Here is a 6,602-nt window from a genome sequence, read left to right on the forward strand (position 1 = left end):
AGCCAATCAGGTTTTAGTTTAGATTGTGAGGTGTGATAGACACGCTCACAGGCACGTAGTACATTCTATGCCCTTGACTTTAACCAAGATACGTGTGCTAGACACGCTCACAGGCACATAGTACATTCTATGTCCTTGAACTTTAACCAAGGTATTTATGCTATTACTTTTCTAAGTCCTTTCGTAAGCAACTTCCTGTCCATTCCTTATTTAGACTTCCTCTTTTCCTTTTGTTCTCCATTGCTTTTACCTCTTTAGAAAAGTTTTAAGTTGTTAGCCAATCAAGTTTTCGTTTAGATTGTGAGGTCTGGCTCCAGCCAATGGAGATCAGACAGCAGTAAAGACGATTCCAAATGTGTAAAGGATAGCTATGTCTGCTTTTCCTTTGTTCATTGTACTCTCGTGGCAAGATTGCTGGTGAAGGTACCCTTTCTGCAGGAAGTAAAGATTGCCTTCCTAAGAGATCCTTTGTCCCAGGGCTGACTTTACTTTGCAGCACCAAAAATTTATATATTAACAACTTTGATCTCTGTTTTTCCACTGGTGTCCACAAGGGCCTTGTATCCATGGCAGAGAAGACATGCGGACTCATGTGTAAGTCAGGGATCTTTCCTGCCTCTCCCTGTGCCTGGCGAGAGGCATAGACTCTCTTTTCTGGGGCTCTTGGCTGCTTAGTGACTCTCACTGTGTCCAGCCCCTTGTGTTTCTTCCTATTTACATTTTTTACCATCTGCCAAGCCCCGTGCCCCCAAGGCTGCCTGTCACAATACTCTGGTAGCCTGGCCACCCCTTATCCAGACTCTCCAGGCTGTACCCAGGGACCAGTTTCCAAAAATACACATTGGCTTCAGCACAAGGCTGAAGGGCAGGACAGCTGGGAATTGGGAGTGGCACTGCGAGAGAGTCAGCCAGTAGCACTCTGGGATGGAAAATTTTACCCAAACTCCTGGGGATATGGCAAGGATCAACTCTGGACTCTGGGGCCCATGAATGAGAATGGGCATCTTTGACATCAGGTATCCCCATGTCTCACCTGCGACCTCTGTCGGGTCTGAGCGGCGATAAGGAGATTCTTTGCCATTGTGCAGGCAGATCTGTGTGTGGGGCCATAAAACCTAATGCATTTGCCTACTGAGAGGGCATTTTAATAAGGGCCACTGTACATCATTTTCAAGACAGGCTTGTCTGATGAATGGCTGGATGAGCCTAATAAAGTTATAGGTGAATGGAAATTAGGTCTTTAATGGGTCCAGTGGCAGCTGAGGATCGTTCACACTGCCTTGCTTTATGAGATCAGGACAGAACTCTCCCTCCTCTTTCATTCCTTCAATCCCACCTTGGAGCAAAGGTCCTCACGGCTGAGACCTGAATATTCTGTTAATCTCTCCCAATCCTCTGATCTTCCATCTCTTATCTCTCTCTCTTACTCTCTCTCTCTCTATTATCTATCTATCATCTATCTATCTATCTATCTATATCTGATTGTCTAATCTGTCTGCCTGCCTGCCTGTCTTATCTATCTCTGCCTGTTCTATCTGTCTGTCTGATTGCCTGCCTGCCTGCCTGTAATATATCTCTGTCTGTCTGTCTGTCTGTCTCTAACTATCTTCTATCCATCTATCTATCTATCATCTATTATTAAAGACTGGGTCTTCCTTTGTCACTCAGGCTGGAGTGTAGTGGTCTAACCACAGCTCACTGCAGCCTTGAACTCCTGGGCTCAAGTGATCCTCCTGCCTCAGCCTCCCAAGTATCTGGAACCACAGGCATGTGTCACCATGCCTGGCTAATTTTTAAAATTTTTTTCTGGAGAACTGGGTCTTTTTGTGTTGCCCAGGCGGGTCAAACTCTTGACCTCAAGCAATTCTTCAGCCTCGGCCTCCCAAAGTGTTGGGATTACGGGCATCAGCCACCGTGGCTGGCCATCCATCTCTTTTTCGACAAGATAGGCCAAGGGAGGTGTAGATTGTCCCAGTCTGCCTCCAACCTGGGTTGAACAGAGACCTAGCTTTGGACTCACAGCATCTTCTAGTGATAACCAAACCAGGAACCAGACAAGTGTGGGCCTGCCCAGTGCAAAGAAGGAGCAAATCTGCGTCTGTGGCCAGGCGCAGTTCTCATGCCTGTAATCTCAGCACTTTGGAAGGCCAAGGTGGGCAGGTCACCTGAGGTGGGGAGTTCAAGACAGACCAGCCTGACCAACATGGAGAAACCTTGTCTCTACTAAAAATACAAGATTAGCCGGGTGTGATGGCACATGCCTGTAATCCCAGCTACTTGGGAGGCTGAAGCAGCAGAATCGCTTGAAGTTTGGGGGCAGAGGTTGTGGTGAGCCAAGATCTTGCCCTTGCACTCTAGCCTGGGCAAATCTGCATCTATGAGAGCTGATTTCATTTGACAAATTTGTCCTGAGTTGGACTCAAACTTGTCTGGGGACAAACTTGTCCCCCACATTCCTGGCTGGGCCACACACTCCAAGATGGACACTTGGGGAAAAGGCACAGGACTGGTGGACACAGCGGGGTGAGAGGACGAGGGTTCCACTGTGGACCTCAGAGCCACGGCCATCACCGCCATCAGGCGACAGCTCCGAGTCAGTTCCAAAAGGACCTCCAGCACCAATGTGGAGGGCGCCATCTGTTTTCCAAAAGCTCCCAGTGCAACCCTGATTCCAGCTGGGCTTTCCATATTGCAATCCAGCCCCTCCATGCTCTCTTCTTCCTCCTCCATGCCTCCTTCTTCCACAGAAGGCAGGCCTGGGACATGCACCATGTTTGCAAGTGTCCTGGACAATGGAGCCTCTTGCACCATCATGGAGTCTCCTTCAGTGGCTGCTGGTCTGCAATGGGTTCCGCGGTAGCACATGAAGTTTATGCACATGGAGGTTCCCTAGATCCCAGGCAGCTCCAAAGACGGGTGGGCATCTATGTGTATGCCGAGGGGTTGCCCCAAGACACAGACCCAGGAAATTGCACAATCAGAGTTGGGAACTCAAGTTTTCTGCCCTCTGCATCCCTTTCCAGACATTGCTGCATGTCCTGGAATGAGTTTCTTTTTCTTAATTTTTTTTTTTTTTTTTGATGTAGTCTCACTCTGTCACCCAGGCTGGAGTGCAGTGGCGCAATATCAGCTCACTGTAGCCTCTGCCTCCTGGGTTCAAGTGATTATCCTGCCTCAGCCTCCTGAGTAGCTGGGATTACAGGCATGTGCCACCACGCCTGGCTATTTTTTGTATTTTTAGTAGAGAAAGGGTTTCATCAGGTTGGCCAGGCTGGTCTTGAACTTCTGACCTCAAGTGATCCACCCACTTCAGCCTCCCAAAGTGCTGGGATTACAGGTGTGAGCCACCGCACCCAGCCTGGAATGTTTCTTTTGGAACCTTCTTGTTGCCTTCAGGAATGTATACATCCCTTGAGTCATAGCATAGAAGTCTGTGGTGTTGGGTGGCATCGTGCCTGTTGACTGTCTTTGGAAGACCCATACACATTTTGTGTAAATTAGGATAGAGGACAGTGGGAATTTTTCCTAAAATGACCAAAAGGTAACCACAAACAACTTTTCTCAGTGCAAATGTCCATAGGGCTTTGCTTCTCCCAAAGGCAGAGGGTTTCAAAGCTTCTTCAACTGTGATGTAAGATGGTCAGGATGAATGAACGTCACAATGAATCACAGCTCTCAGTAGCAATGTCTCAGCCTGTCACATTCATTTGTCAAGTTCATCTGATTGTCATTCTCATAACTGCTGCTGGCTCGGGTAAGCCTCAGTATTCATTCATCTGCCAGAATCATGCTGGGGACTCTGGATGTGAGGATGATTTAGACATGGAGTTCACAGTCAAGGGTAGGAGGAAGAGGTGACACAAGCTCAGATACTCGGGGCCTGGGAACTCAGGACCCACGATGAGGAGAACAGCCAGAAGGGGATCTGGGCAGCACAGAGCAGAGAGGTGAAACTTACAGGTAGAACTGGGTTGAATAGGAGGTGACTTGGCAAAGGCTGCTCAGAAGAGCGACACTGGATATTCTCTTCACTCATTGGAAACTGGTCATTCAGATTTGATCTTGGAGCCCTCTATGAAGAGATGGTCTGCCAAGCAAGTGACTGGTATAGACAAGGTTGCAGGGAGAAGGTTCATAAGTTATATATTTGTATTTCACCAGTGTAGCTAAAAATGCCTCCTTTCCTCATTTTTTGGCTTAATATCATTTACTCAATATATATATTATATATCCATATATACACACACATACACATGTGTCATACTGAATGAGATTCATTAAGCCTATATAGGATATATACATTGATATATATACATGATGTATACAATGTATATATCACTGCCTATACATATATTTAGGCAATTACAAGTAGGGCCTTTGGGAGGCCCTGTGCATATATATATGTACATATAGCCTATATATTTATGTATATACATATGTACAAGCATACATACATATATAGGCTACACACACACACACACACACAGACACACACACAATTTTTAGAGATGGGGTCCTGCTCTGTTGCCCAGGCTGGAGTGCATGCGGGCACTCATAGCTCACTGCAGCCTTGAACTTTTGGGCTCAAGCGATCCTCCTGCCTTAGTCTTTGAGTAGCTGGGACTACAGGTGTATATCACCATACCTGGCTAATTTTAAAACTTTTTTGGAGAGATGGGGTCCCACTATGTTGCCCAGGATTGGTCTTGAACTCCTGGAGTTAAGCGATCCTCCAACCCTGGCTTCCCAAAGTGTTGGGATTACAGGCATGAGCCACTGTACCTAGCTGAAATCTTTTTTTATTTTTTTGAGATGGAGTCTTGCTCTGTCGCCCAGGCTGGAGTGTAATGGCGCAATCTTGGCTCACTGCAACATCTGTCTCCCAGATTCAAGCAATTCTCTGCCTCAGCCTCCCAAGTAACTGGGATTACAGGTGCCCACCACCACGCCTGGGTAATTTTTGTATTTTTAGTAGAGACAGGGTTTCACCTTGGCCAGGCTGGTCTTGAACTTCTGACCTCATGATCCACCCACCTCAGCCTCCCAAAGTGCTGGGATTATAGGCATTAGCCACTGTGCCTGGCTGCTGAAATCTTTATATTGTGTGTTCTACCTGTTAAGAATAAATGTAGCCAGGTGTGGTGGCTCATGTCCAGTAATCCCAGAACTTTTGGAGGTCATGGAAGGCAGATTGTTTGAGGCCAGGAGTTTGAGACCAGGCCTGGGCAACAGAGTGAGATTCCACCTCAAAAAAAAAAAAAAAAGGAATAAATGTACATTAAATTTTGATGTTAAAAAATATCAGTTTTCAAATACCGTTAAGAATTTTTGAAGCAGATGAATCAAGCTGGCTAAGGAGTGGGTCAGCAATGACCAGGAGGCAGCACAGCAGCCCTGACTGCCCTGCAGAATCCCCTGGACTTCTTTGACAAAATCTCAGTGCTGCAGCCACAAGCATCACCACCACCACCAATCACTACTACCAACTACCACCATCATTACCACCTCCACCCATCACCCTTACCAACCACCACCACCATCACCACCTCCACCAACCACCACCATCAATCACTACCACCAACCCTCACCACTACCAACCACCACCATCACTACCACCACCACCACCAGGCACTCTGATTTCTTTGGCCTTGGGTGGGGCCTTGGGCAAGGGGATTTAAGAAAATCTTGCTAGATGATTTCACTGGCAAAGTAACCAGAGGCTGGTTTGGAAGTTAGGATAGCTGAATCTGCCTCCAGCTCTGCCCTGCCTTGTTGGGTGACATTGAGGCCACCTGGTTTCCTTTCTGAGCCTCAGTTTCCCTATATTTTCCTGCCTGGAGGCAGAGCTCCCTACACTATAAACTGTTCTACATTGTTAGGGACATTGGTGGTCAGTCACCCCCTGATTAGCAGAGGTGGGCATTCAAGTCTGCAGAAAAGCCACCCAGGAGGCAAGGATTCCTTTCTTTCTTCCTCTCCCCTGAAGACACCACGCCCTACAGCTCTCTGGGATCCTTGTGTCTGCTCCTGGCTCCCACAGCTCACAGCTGCTTTCACACAAAGCCTAAGACCTCCTGAGAGTTCTGGTCCTTGCAAGAACCTTTTCTGGTGCACCGGGAAGGGGGAGAGGAGGCAGAGGGTGTACAGATGGGATGTGTGTGTTTTGGCCTATTTTCCCAGCTTTCTCTGGCTCTGGCTGCAGCCCAGGGGCCTAGGGAGCTTGTGATCCATTTGGTGCCACAAGCCACTTTTTTTGTCCGTGCCCCAGTTTCTCCAGCCCGTGGATTTCAGCTGTTCTCCTGTGGCCTGTAAAGCTGGAATTCAATGACCCCCTTCTGCGGGTGGGTTTGGTTGTCATGGAGATGATTTACCTCTCAGCCTCCTACATCTTCCCAGAATGGGGCAGAGATCTGTGTTTAGATGTGGTCTCTGCCAGGGAAGGGAGTCCAGCACAGCAACAATAGCATTAATAGCTACAGTGACCCAAAAGGGCTGAGTGCTTCCCCCAGGCCAGGCTCTCTGTGGCACCAGCCCTGAGCAGTCACTGCTGTGGACAGCTGTGGGGCATGGTGCCTGAGCACGTTCAACAACCCAAGTGATGT

The sequence above is a fragment of the Cebus imitator genome, unplaced genomic scaffold (genome assembly GCF_001604975.1).
Source record: "Cebus imitator isolate Cc_AM_T3 unplaced genomic scaffold, Cebus_imitator-1.0 Scaffold82, whole genome shotgun sequence".
Lineage (NCBI taxonomy): Eukaryota > Metazoa > Chordata > Mammalia > Primates > Cebidae > Cebus > Cebus imitator.